Source organism: Corapipo altera, unplaced genomic scaffold (genome assembly GCF_003945725.1).
Source record: "Corapipo altera isolate COAL_440 unplaced genomic scaffold, ASM394572v1 1, whole genome shotgun sequence".
Classification (NCBI taxonomy): Eukaryota; Metazoa; Chordata; class Aves; order Passeriformes; family Pipridae; genus Corapipo; species Corapipo altera.
Window position 1 is genome coordinate 1,644,622 of NW_020884873.1, and position 23,611 is coordinate 1,668,232.

Here is a 23,611-nt window from a genome sequence, read left to right on the forward strand (position 1 = left end):
CTCCTAATGAATGAATTGGCATTTCATATTACCTTATTATCCTATAAAGCAAAATGCATACTCAATAACATTAATGGTAATTTCTCATAAAGGCACATTATCGATCCGGGTGCTACCTGTAAGCATTGAAAATTGCAGCCTGCACACAGAGCTTTTCACATCTGGGCCTGAAGAATTAAAGAAAAATTAAATTTGACAGCAGTAAATTCACAGGCACAATCTAGGCACCAATTTATATGCAAAATGAAATGCTTTATGAAAATTTCCTCTATTTTCTCACGGAGATTTGGGAAAAAGATTTCACTAGATGCTTCTTTCTCTAATATCCCTCTACTTAAATATTATACTGCAGTCACTGCAGACTTCCTTTGATGTATAAATAATCAAGTTAAATTATGTGCAGCAAGGAGACTAGTGCTCTGCCATTCTTATTTTACAAAGTAATATCTACCCTAGAGGGTCAAATTTCCCTGACAAATTCTTAATTACTATGTTGCAACAGAAGCAGAATCTATTTGTGCATAAATCCCGGGCATTCCCATGTGGTAAGTAACTAATATTACCAACCATTTCACTTGGCCTGTTCACTGAACTCCATAATTAGATAATACTTTTGATGATGGTACATTTGAAGTCTTAATCCATTTAATTTTTTATGAGATTTTTTTTATTTTAATAGGGATATGTTAGTGACCGCTGCCTATTTAAAAATCATTAAAATTCTGTCCACAGCAGTAATAAAGATTAAAGATTACTAATATGGCATTCATAACCTTTCTGGTTTTCTAGAAATCTGGGGCTTAAGGTAAATGTTAAAGGTCATTTAATATGTTAGTCAGTAATTATAATCCTGGGTAATAGGTTCCTTTTCTAATTATCCTGGTATAAAAGTTCTATTGTTTGGGTCTATTCTTCTGATTTTCTTATTTGGGTTTTTGGGGGAATGAGTAATCCTGGAATTAAGTTTCTGAACATTGATGAAAGTAGGTAATGCACGATGATTAACTGGATAAAAGCCATATGTTTGAATGCCGCATAATATCTTGCCTTGAAGTTACTTACAAAAGATGCAGCACCCCTTTCCGGGAGAAATAAAGCAGAAAGGTCACTGCAGAGATTAATACCTTTTTTTATTTTAATATCAAACATTGACAAATAAGATAAAGGCTTTGTGAGCAAGCTCAGAAGAAAGTGAGAGTGGTTAAACGCTGGATGGGAGAGAATCTTAAAAGAATAGTCTGTCGGTCATTTCAGAGGCAGGAAAAGGAAACTTTCTTCCTGAGGCCCCAATTTGGGAAAACCTTGAGGCATGAGTTTCATGGAATGCAGCACATTCTGTGTGCTTTCCTGCAGCTTGGACCTGCACCTAACTATTGCCCTGAGATGCATCTGGGGTTGCTAAGGCTTGCTGAAGAAAATGTTTTTTCCTGTTTGCTCATGCCCAAAAAAACTGTGTGATTTTGTCTTAGAGACACATTTCTTTCCTGTGATGTGGATATTCAGCAATACCTTTTTCCCCTTACCTAGAAGAGTACAGAGACATATATTTGTGATGTTTGTAGATAATGAATTAAAAAAATTCACGCACTAGGACCTGAACTCTGCAGTAAGTACTTAAAAGCATATTTAAGTACAAGGTATTTTGATTTTAAGCTCCCTTTAAGTAAAGTGTGTCCTAAAATGCTGTGTTAGGTAACGGTGCCCTGCTGAATCAGCTCAGACCTTGCAAAGGGTCAAAAGGGACAAAAGTCCCCCAGCAAAACCTAAATTTCTATCCAGACATCTTCCTGCTCAGCTGTGGATCTCACACCACACACCACAGCTGAGTGCTTAATGGTCTGACTGCAGAAGGAAAAGTCTAAGGGAAAACCAGAACAACAGTGAGAAAATGTCTTTGGGAGGTGACCTGCTCTTTATAGTGTTTTTCAATTTTAGCACAATACAAATACATAATAGCATTAAAAAAAACTCCAGTGTCAAAACTCTTATTTCAGCAGTAATTATATCTCACTAGCTGGCTTTGGGCAAGTCACTAAGGTCACATTTGAAGAGCATCTGCAGGTCATGATTTTTCCATGGTCACTGAGCAGCTTCTTGAAGTACAGATTTGTGCTGGAGTTGATGTTCTGTACTTTTTAAAACCAAGCTTTTAACGTTATAGCATGGGAGTAGAAAAAATGTTGTCAAATCCATGAAAAATCTAGTCTTAGTGCATCTCCTTTTTAAAAGGATGACAGTGATAAGGTCTGTTGAGGTGGTCTGAAGTTTAAATGGTCAATTTTTGTAAAGCTTTTCCCTTTTCAACAGAAAGGCACTGCTAGTACACCAGTTAATAAACCACTGAAAATCAGAGCTCAAATCTTTTTCAGCAGTCCTTTATTCTTGAAGATTTAGAAATTCACAGCCTCTTGTACTTAGAGTTATTTCGAAGGAGCTAAAAAGCAGACTGATGAATATAATTTAACTCTGATTGGTGAAATTTCAAGAATGCTAAATCAGAATTGTATATAAACCCTTGATTAAGAAATTAATCTCTTATAAGCATTTCTTTCATGCTGAAACTCAAGTGTATCTGAAGCTTTCTTGTAAAGAAGCAATAGCTGACTTGAGAAAAAGTTCAACTTTCTGATTTTATCAGTAAAACCATGTGAACAGCCTTCTTTCAGAGCTTTCTTTAAATACTAGAGTGAGGAGAGTTTGTTAAAGTTCAAATTCTTTTATACTCTTCTGCCTCTATTTTTTTGCCTCTTATCTAGCTGCAGATTTCCGATGAGTCTTTCATACCAAATACTACAAATATTCATTTAAAGCAAAATAAATAAAGCAAGAGTAATTTACTCATTCACCAACTTTTTAGCAGATAAAATTCATAAGCAATTCTCATGGCTACTTCTGAACTAGTGCTGCTCAGATGTCAAATTAACAAACTCAGCTGAAATTAGTGATAATCTAGTTATGAAACTTCACAGGAACCTTTGGAATAGTTTCTACCTAAAGAAACTGTGGTCAAATTTTAGCTCTTTAAACTGTCTGTCCAAGGATAGAGCACTGAAAAAGGAAGAAATGTACATTGTGCATCACCAAATGAGTTTCCAGCCAGTGGAATGACAGTCAGATGATACCTGTCCTCTGGACCTGCATGGCACACCACCAGCAGCATCCACTCTCTGAGCCATCTCGGTGCCAGTTTGGGCTCTCTAGCCCTTCTCAAAAGTTGGAGCAGCTTCAAGACTTCATCTAATCTATATTTAGCTAAGATATTTTGTCATCTCTTGAGTCAAGATGCTCTTGCTGTGCTACCTTCCTACATTATATCTCCCATGCTAGTGATCAAATGTAATTGGACCTGCTTTGCCTGTCCCAGACATATTCTGTGGAGAAAAGACCTCTGTGGATAAGCCACATCTTGCACAGCCACAGCTCCTTAAGGGCTGATGCAAAATGCCTCATCTTTTATGCAAAGCATAAAAAAGAAAGATTTAGCTTACGGGGTATTTATTTTTACTGTCTTGATCTTTAGTATGCATCTTCAGAGAGTTTTCCTAAAATATTTTCCATTATTCTGCAATATGAATGAAAAGGGTAGCTAGAAATTTTATACTATTCAGTCATCTGCTACTTAATACAGCTGTGAAGAAAAGCTGGTTTTCAGGGAACCGGGGAGGAAAGACCCTGAATGATTGAATACAGTGAAAACCTGCAACACTCTCACCTTTTTCCCATCTTTAGCAAATGGGTATTCATGGTAGTTCTGTCAGCCAAAAAGTCAGACTGGTCAAAGTCTGTACATGACTATTAGGTGAGGCACAAATCATAGAGCTCCATGATGTGTTCTTGCATATTATTCCATTTCTAAGTGCAGCAAGCCCAGGTAAAAGTAAATTTCAACATAGGAAAGAGTTAACATCAGATTTCACCCAGTCACCTCCTTAATAAAAGTACAAGGTTATATTTGGGGTCTGAGCCAGTAAATTTTCAAAAGAGTTTTGTTCATTTGGTAAGAATTAAATTGATAACATCTAAATGTATTTGTTATATCTAAGTTTAGGACTATAAGTAAGCAGCTTATGTAAAAGGAGAGCTGAGAAACTCAGAAATGATACAAAGAAACACTATACAATTATTTTATATTCCATAGCTTATTTTCCCTCAAAAACAGTTTCAAATTCTTGGGGCAGAATGAAAGGGAGAATAGCATTAAAAACAACACTTTCTTAATCTTTAATATATTTTATGCATAACTTTTCCACTGTTAATTTCCTTGCAAAATTGTTGAAGTTTTTCCCTATAAGTGTATAACATCCTACTACACCCAAAAATACACCTAGAGAGTCTTGAAGTTGATAAGACTATATAGACACAACTTATGACCTCTCTTATAGATCTGAGGTTTAGTTCAACAGCACAGAGCAACATAATTAGAACTATCAAGATATGTTAGTTTCTGTCACATATCATTGCTTGAAAAACTTATGCAACAGAAACATATTCCAGTGCCCTATAGCCATGCTGAGAAACAGCAGAAGACATTACCAAAGTGCACATCTCCTGCGAAAAATCCACAGACACATACACAGCTTGGTCTGTCTCATATCTGAGATGTTGAAATCTAAATTCAGATTTGACTCTTAGTGTTAATAAACAATATCTTAATATAAAATCCCTGTTTTAAAAAATCACAACACAGAAGACAAAAGTGTTCTTTTTTTCTACTTGAATTCCAAAATAAAGAAAAATATTCTTATTTATTTTTAGTAAGTTGGCCTTTGCTTTTTCTTCTTTTCATTTATAAATCTCCGCCTCAAGTGACTCCTTACCTCTCAATCATCTTAACAGGCTAAATTCTGAAACTAGTTGCTGCAGCTGCATTTGGAAGGAGGAAAGCAGAGTGATATCTACCAGACACAAAAGTTCCCTGCTGGTGGGTGATAGGCTGGTGTAGAAGAGCAAGGATAGCTCTGGCAAAAACAACTGTATGAGCTTGCCTGAGAAATGCAAAATTATGTTCCTTAAGTTAGTACTTCACCTGTCCTCTGTTTCATGATCCGAGCTGGGCTGTGAGCACCTTTTCCTTTGCGGTTTTGAGGCAACAACTGAAGGACTATTACATGGTACTGCATCCAGCCCCAGCAGAGAGCTGGGATTAGGGACTTGGCTGGTGACACAAAGCACTCACAAAAATACATAATTCGTGGTCTGAAATAATTTTGTGACTGGATACATCTGTCTTCTGTACGGTTTTAGATAGAACTACATTCATAATGTGATTTATTCGTCACAAACAGGGCTGAATAGAGGTATCTGAGTTGTAACAGAACTCATAGCTTCGAATTAGATGATTTGGGACTAGGATAGGACACAGTAAACATTCTCAGTGGAACTGCTTATTGCTGTTGAAAGGTGTTGGTGCACTGAAAATTATGTCTTAAATGCTACCAGGTTTTTGTGATTTGTAACAGCTCTGGTAAGAGAGGAACTTAGTGGCAACTGAGATACAGGTAGGAATCATGTTAAACAGTGAAGGATTGGTTACCCGCAGAAGTGCCAGACAAAAGTAGGAAAAGACTCAGAAAGCCATAGGATGGAGTCACTGGAGTAGTGTTAATGAAGATTAATAAAAAATATATATATTTAGTAGGCCTTTTGTTTGATAACTCTGTAAACTCCCTGCCTGCTATGTCTGAATAGTCAAGGGATAGAAGGTAAGTGCTATTTTTGCCTAAATTAGAAAAGGCACAGTTCTGCATTTCCTTTGTTTTCCACCTCTAATGCAATGCAAATAGCAGGAATGCAAATAGTAGGCATCAGTGTTGTGTCACTGTAATTACCATGTGTTTCTGTTTTTTGGTATTGTAAGACCAACAGAACTTGATCTCTTGCTATAAATTCATGTGGGTTATACCTACAGAGATTGCTCAATTTGTGAATCATGGGGACAATTGAGACTAGATCTTCTTGTTTTCCTTTCTTTGTATCATAGCAGTTAAAAATCACCTTTCAGACACCTCCTTAGTCCCAAGGTTATAAGATGGCAGATACTATAAGATGGTAGAGAAAAGGTTATTTAATTCAAACGAAAAATAAGAGAAGAGAAAAAACACTGTTTAGAGGTTAGGATTCTCACCTGGGCAGAATGAAGACATAAACTCCATCCAGTTATTGCTCTTATGGTTGCACACACACTTCACAACAGGACACAATCTCTAATGGCCCTGCCACAGAACACAATGCAGTGCTGAAGGAAGCTGTGTTTGGGAGGTCTAGAAGGAACGCTGGTTTCACACTGCTGCTATAGCAGTCATAAAATCCAGTTGCACCACCGTGGTGGCAGTGTGGACAGACTAAATGCCTATTGATAGGCTTGCCTGGAGCTCAGGTATTTAGTCACTGGTCAGGACAGATGATAATGACACTAAAGGTCTTGTCTTCACTCTACTAGTCCCCTGCTTCTGGTTTATCCTCCTGAGGACAGAAGTCAGAATTGAAAGGACTGAAACCTTTACTTTTAAAGATGCTTTCACTGTAGTGTCTGGGTATGTGATTTGGTCATTACCTGACCGACAATTTTTTGTTTAGAGTTTTCCTGTCTGTAAAATTAAAATGTTGTTACTTGTTGCACCGGGGCATCACAAAAATTATTTCAAGAGTTATAAACCCCTTCTGGAATTGTATAGGGATAAGTATTATTTGTATGCAAGGACTTGAAAAAGGGGATGTTTTGTGTAATCTAGAGCTACTCTATTGTGTTTGTTTTGTTTGTGTACCTGGATCATAGCAGTAAACACAGTTTAGAGAGCAAACATTTGATAGCACATTGTGGTGCATGAAAAAAAACACAGGTGTCTAGTTATATGCAGATATGAAAGAATTAATGAAATTTTTAAATAACAGGATAACCTTTCTGGTCAGACATACTGATATCCATTTATTTAAATTTTATATATATGCATATTGCCACATTCTCTTTCAGCTAACCTTTGTGTGACAGAAACTTCTGCTGATGTCAAAGGACCAGGAGGACATTAGCAGCTGATATTGGTGCCTGTCGGGTGCTGTTGGGTATGTCTCCCCACCACCAGGCTGGCTTCCCTCACTACTGCCAGTGACCTTGCAAACAGCTCCGACAAAGGTCGGAATGGATTCATTGATCAGCCAGGCCAAGCATATGACAGTCTGTGCCTTAATTGAATCCCAAAAGGGGGCAGACTGGGTTTTTATTACAGAGGCCAGACGATAGCACTCATTAAAAGCTCCACAGACTGTGTGGTTTACTAATTAGTTTATTATACAGACACCTTGACGATGGGCAAAGTTGTCATTTTGCCCTTTATCGCACAGGGGATGTTGTTAAAAGTTTAATCAGCTAACACTGACCAACTTAGCTTGGCAGGCTGTGGACAGTCATTACCGAGGTCACCCCTGCTGTAGCAATTCTGACAGGGTCACAGCATGAATCTCCAATAAAAAGCACGTTACATAAGGTAAGAGTGCACCTGAAAGGGAACCGGGAAAAGAGATGTGCTCAGCGGGGAGCACGAAACAGATGGACTGTTAGGACAAGTGAAGCCTGTTACGGTTTCTCTTCGCTTACATTGTTTAACATATGCTTTTTGGAAATATGGGAAGCTCTGAGCTTTTGCTGTGATATGTTCATTAGAACACAAGATAGCCTGAACCAAGTGGTGTGTGAACAGGTATTAAGGATCTCTGCTTTTGTGAAAGCAGGGATGATTTCACCAGTTAAGGAAAGCCTAACACCCAGGTAATGTGCTGGCCTGGAGAGACAGGAGATCTTGCACGGGGAAAACCAAAGATCAAGACAGTGCAGGTTTCCCTGCAATGTTGCTTTTCTTTCCAACATTCTTCTTTCCTTCAAGAGGAGACTGAGGGGAGACCCCATAGCAGTCCACAACTTCCTCTCGAGGGGAAGCAGAGGGGCAGGCACTGATCTCTTCTCTCTGGTGACCAGTGACAGGACCCGAGCATGAGGCTGCATCAAGGGAGATTTACACTGGATATAGGAAAACACTTTTCACTCAGAAGTTGGTTGAGCATTGGAACAGGTTCCTCAGGGATGTGGTCACAACCTCAAGCCTGACAGAGTTCAAGAGACCTTTGGACAACAGTCTCAGGCACATGGTGTGATTCTTGGGGCCAGGAGTTAGACTTTGATGATCCTCATGGGTCCCTTCCAACTCAGGACATTCTATGATTCTGTGATTCTGTACTCTGGGTAATTTTGCAATGTACTTTTGTATCTTTATTCCCTTCAGATGTGGGAATAAGTTACAGCTCAGAGAAACTTTTCATAAGGTTACCTTTACTTGGTTTTACTGCAGTGACATCTGAAAGTCTCAGGAGTGTTCAGGGCCCATTAATACTCAGCCTTACGAAAATAAATATCCTCTATTAACTCTGTATCAGAAGACATAGAGTATAATTAGATATGTCAGACTAAGGATGGTGTAAAAAACTGAGGCAAAGTGACAAAGCTCCTTGATCTTCTTTTCAGAGTCCCTTTGACTAAAACATCCCGTAACTTGATATTTTTTTCTTAGGAAATGAACTAAAAATAAAAATAACTTGATCTGCCTGCCAGTCACACCTATGAGTCAACATCAGTCAAATCTTAGATTGGATAGAGGCCTTAGTTCCTTCAAGTCTTCTGGTAGCTGGTATTTTCCACAAATGCTAGTAGAAGAGTACCATGTTTATGATTTCCTTGAGGGAAAACCAGGGAAAAGCTGTTTGGTGTCAGCTGGCTAGCAAATCAATGAGTCAGCATGCCTAATGTACCAGATCAGCCAAGGCTCGTGCTGTCTCTTACTGAACCACAAAAAAATTCGGGTAGGGGACACTGAATGAATGGAGAATCTGTGATAGACCACATGGAACAAGAGCATATCTGAGGGCAGGTTGCGGAAACATCATCATTTTACAGGGAGGAACTGGGGAAGTGGATGATGTGGCCAAATAAGTTTAGAACAGACTCTTTGGAGAGGGATGGAAAGAAAAAAAATGTGACATGAAAAAAGAATCACTTTCTAATCCTTGAATAGGATCGTGACAGAAACAAATTAGAAGTGACCGCACAGGGAATCTCCTGAGTCTGAGTTTCAGTTGACAGGGACAGGGGTACACCATCACGTTTCCAACAGGACAAGAGGAAACGGCCTCAAGATGCATCAGGGAAGGTTCAGGTTGGAATCAGAAAGAATTTCTTCACTGAAATGGTTGTCAGGCTTTGGAATGGGCTGCCCAGGAAAGTGGTGGAGTCACCATTCTTGTAAGCGATCGAGAAGCAACTCGACTTAGTTGCACAACTCGACTTAGTGCCATGGTTTAGTTGACATGGTGATGTTTGGTTGGACGTTAGACTTTGTGATCTTGGAGGTCTTTTCTGACCTTAATGTTCCTATGATTCTATGGTCTAGAACCTGGAAGTGACTGTGCCTGAAGGCACACATTCCTGGAGCCAAAGAAAGATATCCACAATACTGAGTCACAGTTACAGCCTGCAATAGAAAAAATGCTGGTCCAGCTGGAAGCATTTAATAAGCATAGTGACTTTGTAACCCTGATAGATTATCAGGGTATTTATTCTTGGCTTCAAGTCACCTAAGACAGAATGAGCTGCACATCAGTGTATTTTGGCACTACCACAAAGCATCACCTATATTTTTTGTCTCAGATATGGGTTAAGGTCTCTGATTTCAATCACCAATTACAATCAGCAGCTGTAATTCCAGAGTATCAGTTCAGAAATCAGAAAAAATATTAGATATACAGGATGTATTATCTTCTGGGAGCTGGAGGAGTGTATGATATATGTTGCATTTGTTTCATTTCTTATTTTGGCTTTTTTATTTGTACATAGACTTCAGCTGAAATTCTGGCTTTAGTGAATCGAATGGAGGATTTGGTTGTTGACTGTAATTGTCCTGATTGTCCTATCCCAGGGCAAGAATTTTGTCAGACCACTTGGTAGCTTTTTCCAGCCCAAAGACCTTGGTTCCTTTGCCAAAAAAGAAAAAGTTCTAACGTAGTGGAGCTCATATGCCCGAAAATCTCATGCTGTTCTGGAGCTGAGATATGGATATGGGCCCAGAAGGCTGGTTTCACCATTGTATTCCCAAATAAATGCATATGGCAACACAAGAAGGTAAAGTGCAACCTGGTGTGCCACAATGTATACTATCTATTTTCATCTGAACATTAGCATAAGATGCAGTGGCAGCAGATTTGTATCTGTCGTCATACAGACTAAAGATCAATGAGTGTGTACTTACAATATGTCCGGAGCACAGCGCGCGGTGGGATGTGCAATAAAGGGAATATGAGAGGGAGTCAACTCTGTGACAAAACACAACAGATGCACCTTTCTTCACAGCAACGTTATCTGAATGCTTAGGGCAAGAATAGAAAAAGAACACTGGACAGACCCTCAGCTTGCTTTCCTCAGCAGAGTTCCCTTACCCTTAATTTTCACAAGCTGAGTTTGGCTGGTGTCTCCGTTCGAAACACAGATCCATTCACATTACTCATGCAGGACTCTGGCTGGACTATATTGCAACACCGGGGCGAGCAACGGGTCATGTACAATGGAGGTACCATTGCTAGTTAACATGTCTTGGTAGTCACCCCAGGAGTCTTCTCACAGTGACAGATTGCTCTGTTACAACTGCACAGGCAAACGTTCCATCATTAACTCACTTTAAAAAAAGCTGCCTTAACTGTGAAACTAAAAGACTCCAACTTTTCCTTTTGCTGTAGCTCCCTCAGGCAATGAACGAATTTGCGATGTGTGTCAATGAGACTTTTGAAATCTCACACATTTAAATCGGCCTGACTTCAACAGCATTTTAAATACACTGAAACTAGCAGCATTTCTAAATTCAAACACTTAGCAGTTTCCTTCCCACAAGCTTACTCCTATGAGCCTCAAAGGCAGTAGAAAATGTTATTATGCGAACAAAGCATCTCCCTGTAACTGAATTAAATATAAATCCATTAAAAAGAGAGAGATAATATAATAATTAATACTTTGTACTACTATATTACCTTTCTATTGCAGTCTAAAGGTATTAATTCAGCCTTAGCCCACTGTTTCTTTTCCTATTTTATAAATAGAAAAACTGAGGCACAAAGGAGAAAAGTAATACAACTGAAGTCACAAGGCAAATCAGTACCAGGGTAGGCATAAAATCCTGGAAATCTTGTTCTCAGTGCTGCATTCACCATTCCAGCACCAACCTTTCCACAAAGCAAAAACACAATATACAAATGGTAGCCCCAACAGCGCTGTCTGAAAATGGAAATATATATGACTACACATAACTACAATCAAAAGCCACAGTGAATCCTCAGTTCCCAGATCTCAGGCTCAGAAAGACATAAGGCTCAGTGGAAAGAAAACTCTAAGGACCATGATTTCAAGCAAGCAACTGCATGCATCCAGCAGTGGGCAAATTACAGAGACTTCTCCACATCATGTGTGGTATTTCTCAGTCTAGGTGAAGAAAATCTCATAATCCTATCCTCCAGTCTTTCACCATGCAAGTGGGTGAGGAGCTCCCATTAAGTTCAGCAGTGTGAGGCTGCAAATAAACAGCGATTAAGAGTCACACAATGCAGCCCACTGGAGGGATGAGCTGTGTTCTGGCTAACGGGATCGGCAAACAAACCCTTTTGAAGAGCTTCGACAGACCGCGTTAGAAAGAGTACCCATTGAGAGGAATGGCTGTTCTGCACTCACAGACATGAATCCGGGCTTCACTCAGCCCTGTAGATGGATAGACCTGTTTATCCTCCAGAGAGATTTCACATGGCACCAGCAGGCTGCCCACAATGCAAAATCAGGCCTCTAATGATTGCTTGTGAGAACTCAGAACGACAAAGCATTTCATTAATCGTCCATTCCTCATCAGTCTCTTAATAGATCTATAAATGAATAAATACCCTAAGGAAATTGCTACTTTAAAAAAGGAAGAAATTGGGTACCACTTTGAATATTGGCAGACACAAGAGTTGCCTTTTAACTCTGGAGTCATTCAACTTTTGTTGGAGTGTTACATAAAAGCTTTTAATTTACCGAGTACCTTTTTGTGAGTCGAGGGGATCATTTGTGACTAATGAAGAGCAAAGAACATTTTAATAATACTGACAACTGGCTTTGATATTAATATTGTCTCAAAAAAAAGTCTCTTTTGAAGTCTCTGAGATTAGGAAAACCCTTTATATTTTATCCAACCGTGTTAATAAAATTGCCTTGCCTACATAATGCTCTCTCCAAAGCGAAAGTAATTTTCCCCCATTTAGTTCCCTGTGCTATCCTTTGGATATTTTTATATAAATTTTTTCTTACTTTTCATTTTTCTGTGCATCAACATTTCTAATTTTTTTATTAGTTTTCAGAAATCATATTTAAATGAAAACCCAAGTGTAATGCTCTATTTCTTACAAGAACTTGAATGTATTTCATATCTGTAAAAATGGAAGACTTTTTCATGTCATAGATATTTTTTGAGACTTTTTTGGAAGGGAAATAGGATGATGTTTAGGATACTTCAATGCTTCTTAGAATTTCTGGAGCCTATTAAAGGACCAAAAATCCCCAGGTCACCCAACAACAATATTGTTTGGTGAAAAACCCTTCAGATGCTTACCTAGGCAAGGAAATTTAACTGATATCCAGAAAAAAAAAAAAAGAAAAGAAAAAAAAAGTTGTATTATCAGTTTAAACAAGACACCAAGCCTAGAAATGCTCTACTACTCCAGTAGGATTTGCTGTGAGTATGGGAACAGAAGTACAAATTAATATGGGGCCTTTATCCTCGTAAGGAGATAGAACACTGTCCATTTTCACACCCAGTACTAGGTTTTATGATTCCTGGCCTCTTTTCATGTATTATTTCCAAGATGAATTGCAAGCCTATTGTCACAGTAACAATTTTATTAAATACAAGGAATTATGCTCTACAATCTTCCTGAATTTTGCCTCCATTCCATTCTTCCTCCATTTCCAACAAGAGCTTGTTTTCTCATCATAAACTGTAGTGCAGTACCCTGAACCTTTTAGTACACACCGTGCTGTCCCCAGAGAGATCTGCATTTGAGTGGTTCTTGTCACAGGGGCAGGTGCTTTTCCCTGTAAGGTTTCTGAACTGAAGCCTGCTCCAGGAAGGTATCAGTTTTGCAGAAATTATGACAACAGAAAAGAAGGAAAACATTAATCTAATTCTGTTCTATGTTTGTTGTTCTATAAATAACGCCATATAGATCTTACTTATACATGTGTGACCCTTAGATCATGTCATTTATTCAGGTGACCTGGAGTCAATTACAGCTAAGAACAGATTACTTCAGTTTTGCTTGCAAGTTCTGCATCCCTAAAAACTTTATTACATTTTGAAGACTTGTTAAAGTCATAGTGAAACAAGAGGTGTTTAGGAACTGAGAGACACATTAGTATTTACTTTCAATAAAGGGGATCAGCTTCAAATGACTAATGTGAAAAAAGTATCTTTAAAAAGGGGTGAAAACAGTATAACAGACCTAATTCCTCTTGAGTCTAACTTCTGTCCTCACTTAGTCTTTCATTTTTGAGATGAAACACTACTCATTTTTCCCATAGTTTTCAGAGAGGGTTACAAGTTAAAGTAATACACTTGCCTAAGAATCTTGTTGAACCAGGACTGCATATGATGTATTGCAAGTCATGAATCATTTGAAGCATAAACCATAAAAAAATTCTTTTTCTTCAATCTTTTTCCTACTGCCCATGATGTATTCCCTGCAGCTCTTCCTTAATAAGGAAGTTAAGACCAGTAATTCGTCTCCAGTTGTTTCCTCCAAACAGCAGCAGCAGTAGGGACATTAGCATAGACTGAGCTCCAGACATTTTACCATGTCCTCTAACCCTGCTCAGTAGGTTCACATCAGTCCAAAAAAAAAAGCTATGGCTCTTGGTACTTTTTCCTAGAACAGAAAACACAGATATAAGAAGTCTACAATCTTATGCTGATTTCTGAAGGTACCACATGCCCTTGATATGCTAAATGTGGCCCAGCTGCCACTCTCTCTCTCTCTTTCTCTTTCTCTTTCTCTTTCTCTTTCTCTTTCTCTCTTTCTTTCTCTCTCTCTCTCTTTTCTTGGGTGAATTCCCCATAGCACATATTTGAGGCAGCTCTGATCAGATCCAAATCCAGATTCCTGTTTTGATTTTAATCATTTTTAGTCAGAGGAGAGACTGCAAGCTTTGTGCCACATTTAACCAGAAACTCCAGGCATGTGATAAACACAGAGAGAAGTTTGCTACAGCAGAGGCCTACAGCTAATGTTCATGGACAAGTTTCTAACAAAAGGATGATAGGTCTAGGCTGCTGACTCAGCCTTCTCTATCTGGGTAGGGATGCTGTCACTAGAGTAAAGATAACTGAGAAGGTTACAAGGGGCCACAGAGGCCCCTGTGATCTGGAGGAGCCAGAGCGCCCACAGAGACTCGTTCACTTCTACTGCATCTCAAAGTGGGAGGAAGAAAGGACCTTGGCGAGTGTTCGTTCAGACAAGGAAACCTTTTATGGGAGTCTCTATAATGCTTCATTTTGAATGACTGTGTGGTAACCAGAGCTGGATGACTGTATAATAAGGCTCTCCGGCTCTCTGACAGAAACTTTCATAAAGGAAAAAGTTGCTGATGAAAGCGAAGGGGATTTCGTGTGCGTGTTTCTTGTGCGGCTTGAGGTTTCATCTGGATTTCAGTGCCTGTAAAATGAGGGACAACAGGGGAGAAGGCCACAAACCTTAACTCCCTGTGCTCTCTTCCTGAAAGGGAAGGAAGTGCATCAAAGGGAATGAGAGTGACAGACTCTCTAACTGAAAGGCATTCTATATTCTTGCTTTAGGTCACAGTCATGGTTTGCATCACAGAGCAAAGCCTGTCTAATTTAACATTTATGAACTCCTCGTTTCCAGGGTGCAGTCTTAAGTGGGTTAGGAAACTTAGGGTGATAGTGCAGAGTTACAGTCATGTTTTTTTATTTGGTTTTTACTTTTGGCAATTTTAAAACTTTCCATTTGTGCCCAGGTCTTAGATGACTATTACTGATCCCTTCCCTGCAACTGCGTAACCTCTCTTCTTCTCTGTTCATCAGGCTGAAAAAGTAGAAGCCCTATCACGTCAACAAGTTTATACCAACACTTTTACATACATTCTTCCTTTGTTCATAAAATATACTAAAAAATTACAATATACAAGTGAATGTGCAGAAACCATCAATGAAGTGTGCATAAATAGCTCCCACCAAATAGACAGGAGAACCTTGCCTATCTGATGTTTCTGCATTCATGTTAAATTCACTTTTGCATATGGCTCAATTAATGAGAAGGTGAAAAAAGAAACTCATGTAAAATAGTTGTTATGATAGGTTGGGAACAACATGTTGCAGAACTGTAATTATTGTATTTGTAATTCTAAGAAAAAGTATAAGGTATTTTTTCCCCAAGATTTTAATAATTTTACAAATGTTGAAAGGCGTTTTGAAACAGCTTTCAAGCTGTTTCATCTTCTAGCTAATTTGATTTTTTAAGTGCTCAGTATGCAATTTTATATATATATATATATATATATATATGCACACACATGTGTGCCCATACCGTTATCATGTGATCTCAGTTAGGGGAGCAAATGGGCTCACCTGAGTAAGTGCTCACATTTGCAATGCATTTGCAAGCTGGTGTTTTGTGAACATGCTGAACTGGTGTTCCATTACTGTGCCCCAGTACCCGGCTTCAGCAATAAGCTGTCTTCTTTGAAATGCAAAGTATCTTTTTTGTCTTGTACATCAACAAAACAGGAAGATCAAATACACAAATCTGTTTTTAATCAGCTGACAGGATGGTTTGAAGGATAGGATTGATGTTGATAGGAAAAAAATTACAGTAAACCTCATGTCTTCAGTTAAGTTGTTGGGATGCACCTTGGGTAGATTCTGCTAATTTTGATTCTACCTAGTAGAATCACCCATTAGTCTCCATACTAGTTACTGGACTGGCTAAAAGATGATGTTGAAATTCCCAATTCTCTATTCTTCACAAAAAGCAAAAAAAGAAAAGAAAAAAAAAGAATAAGAAAAAAAAAAAGAATTAAAAAAACCCCAGATGTCCAGCATAAAGAAATCAGAGATTTGTATAAGCAAAGAATAAATTAGAGATTACTTTGAAAAATACAAACTTTTCCTATTATTTCTGGGTATGCTGAAATAATCTAGAACAGGTGGATAGGAAAATGAGAGAATGATTGGAAACCTAGAATACAGGAAATGGGCAAATGTATTATCTGATTTTTAAACAGCGGAGAATTGCAGATAAAGAAATTCTAGGCCAAATAGATAAGGAGCAATACTCAACCTACCTGTAAGCAAAGGATTTAAAAGTGATAAGTAACAACTGACAGATACATCAGACTGAGCTGTCAAACCAATCACCTTTCCTTCAATGCCAGAGTAACAGGATTCATGGAATGAAGTAGTTGTGAGTCACCATCTGATTCTGACATGATTTGAAAGATGTTACCATAAATAAACCAAGAAAATGCAGAATGGGTAAGTACTGTAAGCACATCAAGTCAGAAAACTGAATTTTAAAAAAGAACAATTCTAAATGGGTTTCTGTTAAACTGGAGCAATGCAGAAAAGGAGGAGAGGAGTCGTACTTTGACCTGTCCTGAGTTTTGTATTATTCCTCATTTTTACCAATGAAGGGTGGAATTGAGCATGCATAACAATTTTTGTGAATTATACTCTCAAGCACCCTGGAGGACAGGATTAGAATTCAAAACAGTCTTAGCAAATTAGAACCTTAGTGTGGAAAAACAAGAGATGGTTTAACAAGGCCCAGGTCAAGGTCCTATGCTTATTTTTATTCTTCGTGACCAAACTCATGACTTCTGCACAAATATAAGGCAAGGGAGGGCTGTCTACACAGGAGATTTGCCTGAAATTATTTTGAGGTTATAAGGGAAAATAATCTGTACATAAACCAATAATTTTTATCACTAGTACTTGCACATGTAAAAAGAAGTGTCACATTAAATCACGGCAAGTAGTCTTCTCAGTCTTCTGGTAAAGCCCTCAACTCTGAACTCCTGTTCAAGTTACTACATTTAAAGAGAGATGTGAAGGAAACAGAGGCAGTCCACAGGAAAGTGACAAAGATGATCAAAGACCTATACAAAAATGTCTTACAAGCAAAATTTGAGAGGACTGGCCTTGTTTTGTCTGAAGATCAGAAAACTGAGGAGAGATGTAAAAACAGTTTTCAAATTAGTTGATTCCTGTGAAGTGAATGGCAGTGAGTGAACTTCTATATACAGTGAAGGTAGAAGGGGGAGGATGGTGTGGGGTGTTACATGGAATATCAGAATCTCCTTCTGTCTATGATTTTCAATCTCCTCTCAAAAGAAGGAAATAATTTCATCCCCCTTCTTACATCAGTCCTTTCTAAATTAAAATTATTCTGCAAGTTTAAATCCTGGAGCCTAAATCAGTATTTAGGCGAATGTTAAATGTAAAACTTTTCTAAATTTTTACAGCCTGGATTAGATTTAAGCATATGACTAAATTTTAGCCATTCAAATACTTTAACTACTCAACTGATTGAAGTTGGGTGCTGGCTGTTACACGTATCTGAACTTAATCTGAGTTAAGTTAATATATGTGTACTTTGCCAATTTAGTTCCTTTATTACTTTGAAATTTATACATGTTTAGATAGAAAATTGAGCTGATGAACTTAGGTCTCAAACTTCTGAACATATACGCTGTAGACTTTCATTTTTTCTCCTCTTTCCCTTGCCAGCTGGGGGTCTATACATCAAGAATTTGTGTTCTGACCTTATAGTTTGAAAGGTATTGAGTGCTTTAGCCTCCAGTATTGAAATCATTGGATGTCTGTTGCTGACTCAGATGGAAGCAAGGTTAAGCCTGTAAATAGTAACATTATTGAAAATCACTTTTTTAACTGCAATTTCCTGACTAACACCAAGGCTCGTTTTATCAAACCTCTCCCTTAAAATCACGTGTGAGGGCTTGTACACCTGCACAACTATTAACACCATGCTGGAGAAACAGTCAGCTTTGTTTGCCCACATTTTTGGGAGGACACTTCTGAACATGTAGCTATTAAAATAGTAATTTCTCTGTTGGTTTGCAGTCTGGGAAGGGACTGCAGCCCAGACCTTCATTTACACTGAACACCTGTGGGGGCCCACAGTCACCAGGTTTTCTGTGGAAACCCATGCAAATATGTCACTGCTGTTAATTCATTCCACCTTCACTGAGAAGAATGAACTGGTGCAAAAGAATCACTGCAATAGGAAATGAGTGGAATATCTGCCCCTGTAGAACTACAGGCAGGTTGATGGTCAAAAAGTGGCATCTAATTTTTGAGCACAAGGAGCTAAACTGCTCCAGGTGGGTGTGTGAGGTAGTAGTTAGCTGAACAAATCCCTTTTACCTATCAAACCCGTAGAGAACTGAGTAGAAAATTCTCAGAAGCCACTATTATAGTTAACACTTCTAATGGATAATTTTTTTTTAATCTTTCACTTTTTAAAATTTACTACTAGATTGCAACATATCCTAAATTACAACAGCATGCTAAAATTTCATTCTCTACCTCGAGATAAAAGATCATTTTTCCATCTAAAAAAAAAAAAATCTGTAAAAAAGTTATAATGTTACCTGCTAAATTATTTGTTTTCATTTTATTTTTATTTTAGTATCTTTCTAATGGTAATTCAAAATATTTTGGTTCTTTTTTTTTTTTTTTCCAGCTGAGGACTACTTTTTAAGCAAAAGCACACTGTGATGCTGTCAAACTAATATAGCATGAAACCAGTCTATAGCATAAAACCACAGTATGTATAAATCAAGTAGTAGGAATTGTTGCCTTTTACCATTTAGGCAAAATCAACCTTGCTGATGGAAACAAATACAGCGAAGAAAAATGAAGGTCAGATGCTCACCTCATATGAATCACCTTTGTTTCACTTATTTCAAAACACTTACTGGAGTTTGCACCTTCTGAAGTCTGTGGCATATTGTCAGTAACAATTATGGGAAATTACTTTTAAGAAGCTCTGTGTTATACAAAGACTCATGTTATACACATACAACCACTTGAAACAGACCCACTAAATTGGAAAAATCTCCACCAGACTCCATAGCTGTCACTGTAAATTTTGCAGTGTTAAGGTTCAGGTAGAAACCTGGTTCTTGGGTTCCACCTGCCTGCAGTTGCCCAGCCAAAACTACTACTTTGAAGTATTAAAATCACCTTTGGGAGCAGCTGATTCTGTAGGAAACATTTTGGTGGCAAGTTGTGGAGGATTGAAGGTTGAAATGGACACCTCAATACCTAGACAATTTTGCCAAGGGGGAAAATGATGTCTGATGATTTACAATGAGTTTATCAGTTCTTCCTCTGCTCACCACTGTCTCTCACAGCCATGCCTTTCACAGGCTGAGTTTACACACCAACTTGCAAACAGAAATGGATAACATAGAATAGTTATATGAAGGGGTTTTGAAGAAATTACTTGCAAACAGATCTGCCCTACTTTTATTTTAGTCTACTCCTTATTATGCTGAATTTTCCTCACTGGAGCAGGTGATTCTGGTGGGAAAGATGAGTTTTATTTTTGGTTTTATGTTCATTCTTTCTCTTCTAAAAAATTCCTGTTAATTGAACCTTTTTCTGCTTTACCTGATCCAGTAAAACAGCTTAAGTCTGGTACTGAACATCAGTAAATTCAAAAGCTATTATGAATAACTAGTGGTAGTATTGCACAGTGGTTTTCCCAAGGTATTCCATAATAGAAACAAACATGCTCTTACAGTACAATATTAAGACATACAGCATTTCAGCACTTTCTGTGCTTCCAACAATTAAATTACAGTCTACCCTGTGCTGGGCTACAGGAGGAGGAGCACAGTTCTGTTCTCATACGACTCTGTGGAGTATTAAACCTAGTTATTTTATTAACTAAAGGCTCTCTTGGGAAAGCCAACTAAAATTATCACATTCTCTCACACACATAATGTAATTAAGGTCCCTATACAAAAAGGTACTTAAGCACATGCTTTACTTTAAGCACAAAGGTAGATGACTTGATTCAATCAGGATTACTGCTGGGTTTACAATTAAGTGCCTGTGTAAGTGCACCAAGGTTCCTATCACCAGAATAGCTAGGGAGATACCAGGAGATGTGTTTTGTCTGTTTATTCAGAATTTAAATGGATGATCTACAATGCTTTTCCCTCTCAAGTTAGTCTTGATGCTTACTCAGATATTTCTTCACAGCAAAACCTGCAGGATCTCTGAGTTTCTCAACCTCATTTAAAAAAAAAAAAAAGGTCTCATCTCAATTAAAAAAAAAAAAAATTAAGATAGTTTTGATTTTCTGTGGGCACCATATCCTTATTTCCTTATTATAGGCCTTTGGTTGGGATTTCATTGGTTGCAAAGTCATTTAAATGATATGTAGTCATTGATTTTCTTAAATGACTGTGCTAAATGAACAGTCCTGAAAAAGTATAGGAATAATTGCTTTGGGACTCAACTTCTCAGTACAATTTTTTTTTTTTTTGCATGAGCATTTTATGGTCAGCACAAGGTAAGTCTCAGCCATCAACTCACTGTTGCCACAATTTTAGACCACTGAGCTATGAGACTGAAGTGGGACTATTTCCCAGTGTGCTTCTGTGCCCACATGCAGTGGTGTAGTGTTCCTACTCTAAAATTCAGTCATGTCCTAGAAATAGGACCAAAAATCTCACATCAGGACTAAAGAAAATAAAAGGAGTTGAGTAGCTGCTCCAAGTTACCTGTCACAGATTTGAACTGTCCTATTGCAAGGAAAAAACAACAAATCCTGTCATTCTGGCATCCTCAACCCTGCTTTTATCCTTGTGTGAGAGTGTACAAGAACTCACACCTATGCTCTCCTACAATGTATACATAGACCCAGATGCTCCAAACTTGTGAACTGTTGGTAGCTGTGTCAGGACTGGCATTTCTTTGGTAGGATTGCTTTAACAAATTTAGAAAGATTGAGTAACTCATGATGTTAAGATCTTTAGCAAGTATCTTTAATTTTTATTTTTTAAAAATGTTCATGGCACACCTGCTGAGATAAGTCAGAAGAGGACAGGAAGGACAACAGACTGTGGCTGCTCCATGCTAAATAGGAAAGCTCTGGAGATTGATTTAACATTACCTAGATTTTTTTTTATATATTTGATATTTATATTTCTTTATGCTATTTATATTCTACTGTCAAATGCCATGAAATACCTGTGACATAGGCAACAGTCCCTTCCTGAACACAGCTGTAAGTGTCCGAGGTGTCATGGAAGTCTTACCATTCTCTGGTCATTCTCTGCTCTTCTGGGTACCAGAAATTTGCATCAACTCAAATCTCCTGATGATGATGAGCCAGGGATGCTGCTGATCATGTTTCACTATCCCTTTAGACAAATCTTTCTTTGTTTGGGTTGTCAGAATCCTATCATTCCTGAGCACTAATTTCACATAGAAAATGTTGAACAACCAACCACGTGTGTTATCTTTTGTGCCTTCCCATCCACCTGCTCCTTCTTCCTTTACTCTTCCTTTCAGTCCTAAATGCATTTTTTTCCTCTCCTGGCTGTCAAATGTATCTTATACTTCAACTGAAGGAGAAAATCTCTTAAGCCATGGTGCCACATGTTCAATGCAATCAAAAGGAGTTTGGCTTGTGTTAATCTAGGTGTGTTATATTGTATGCACCTGGGGAGAGTGTGTGGATGTGCCATATTGAGAAACCATAGATTACTTATCTCTGAGCTGTAGCACAGAGAAATAAACAGCCATATGGCAAATGAACTTCGTTTTTTATTACTCAGTTTTATTTGTTTCAAAATAACGCAGTGCCACAAATCCAGAATGTTAACAATGCTCCATCTGGAAGGTGAGAGGTTTTGCTGCTTTGCCATTCCAGCATGTTTGCTTTCTTGATAAACTTCGGTTGCTCTCCCTGCCCCCCTGCCTTGCACCTCAGGGATTTGCCATAAGCAGGGAGGTCAGTGAGAACAGAACACCTTTCTTTTGTCCTAGCTGGGCTCATTAAATACTCAGATGCACAATGCATTATGTCAGATATGAAATAAAGGGAATCAAGTTAAAGCTATAGTTTGATGATGCCTTTACTCTGTGATTTCTCTTCCTTTTAAAAGGCAAGGAAGTCATCTGACACTCTTTGGCTGAAGGAGCTGTTGGGGAAAGTCAGTGACCAGCTTTGTTGTTCCAAAATAAAATGGAGGTAATTCATACTACTATGAATAAAAAGCAATGATTGTTATGGTATGCAATGATCATTTGTCATTATTCCTATATTGAAATGCACAGCTATATAACCAGTCCTCCAAGGAACCTGTATGTATAATTTAACGAGTTCTGAGCTACCATTCATTTTACTACTCTTTCTTTCCATGTCAGAATAGCTTTTTGCCATCTAAATCACTTAAAATAAACTATTCTTGGCCTACATTTGTAACCATTATTACCTCTTAGGGGTGCAAAGTCACAGTGTTCATAACCACACCGTGATGTTCTGATGCACAGCTTGTTTTGCAGAGCTTACAATCTAGCCATCTTTGTACCTAATCCAGTTAACATGTATTAATGATTTACAGCTTGTGATAACTATGGGAAAACTCCTTGATAGTAATAAACATAATTGCCTCGTTTTCCATATTAGAATTTTAAAGTAACATGTTTTTAATGCCTATTGTAACAGACAAAAACATGCCAATAGAAACTTGTGAAATTTTGTATTCAAATCCTAAGTCAAAGGAAAAGTAGCAGTGTAATTATCCTTTGAAAATGAGATATGACCAAGAGTTATTAAAAAAAAGGAAGAGCGGTTGACGATAGAGATTAATATTTGCAGGTAAAGAAGTTGTTGTGCTTATTAGTTATCATTTTTTAATGAGACAGAGGCTTTTTGAGGAGTAAGAAGCCAGCAAACAAAGAGCAACATAGTGCAGAACACAAATGCAAACATTTATGCATGAAAATGCATTTGTCCATATGTTTGTTTACATGGAACTTAACACATTACCTAAGTTCAGATGCCATTTCTCAACTTGGAGATCATTATCCTTTTCTGTTATTCCTCTGCCCTTATCCCTTCTCTCTTCTTTCTTCTTTCTCTCAACTGGAACTTGTCATTCCTTTCAGATTTTAGGGGGAACAAATTCTGGTTATGTGTATTTACATGTGATCATATTTTCAATGTCTTTATCTCTTTTCACCCTTTTCATTCCTCAAGCAACCAGGGGTGTGAGTGAGTATATTAAAAACTTCTACAATCATGAACAACGCAGTTCTAATTATAGGGAAGTGCCATACTGTAGTCAATCTCTAAGCAGTTCTAATTATAAGACATCATCAGATTAAATTAACAAATAATGAAAGTTAATTTAAAAGAACTTCTGTAAAAATGTAAACGACACTTTTACATACAAGTAGAATTTGTAGTTAAACTGAAAAACGTCATACAATAACTTCAC

The 23,611-nt window shown here is 37.9% G+C and overlaps 1 long non-coding RNA gene across 1 annotated transcript; it reads left to right on the plus strand.

The window, feature by feature from the left end:
• The first annotated feature begins 16,500 nt into the window (after positions 1-16,500).
• Positions 16,501-22,359, plus strand: LOC113952161. Its single transcript, XR_003529415.1, has 3 exons — positions 16,501-16,601; positions 18,832-18,915; positions 22,274-22,359. It is a non-coding gene; the product is annotated as an uncharacterized LOC113952161 (long non-coding RNA).
• The last annotated feature ends 1,252 nt before the right edge of the window (positions 22,360-23,611 follow it).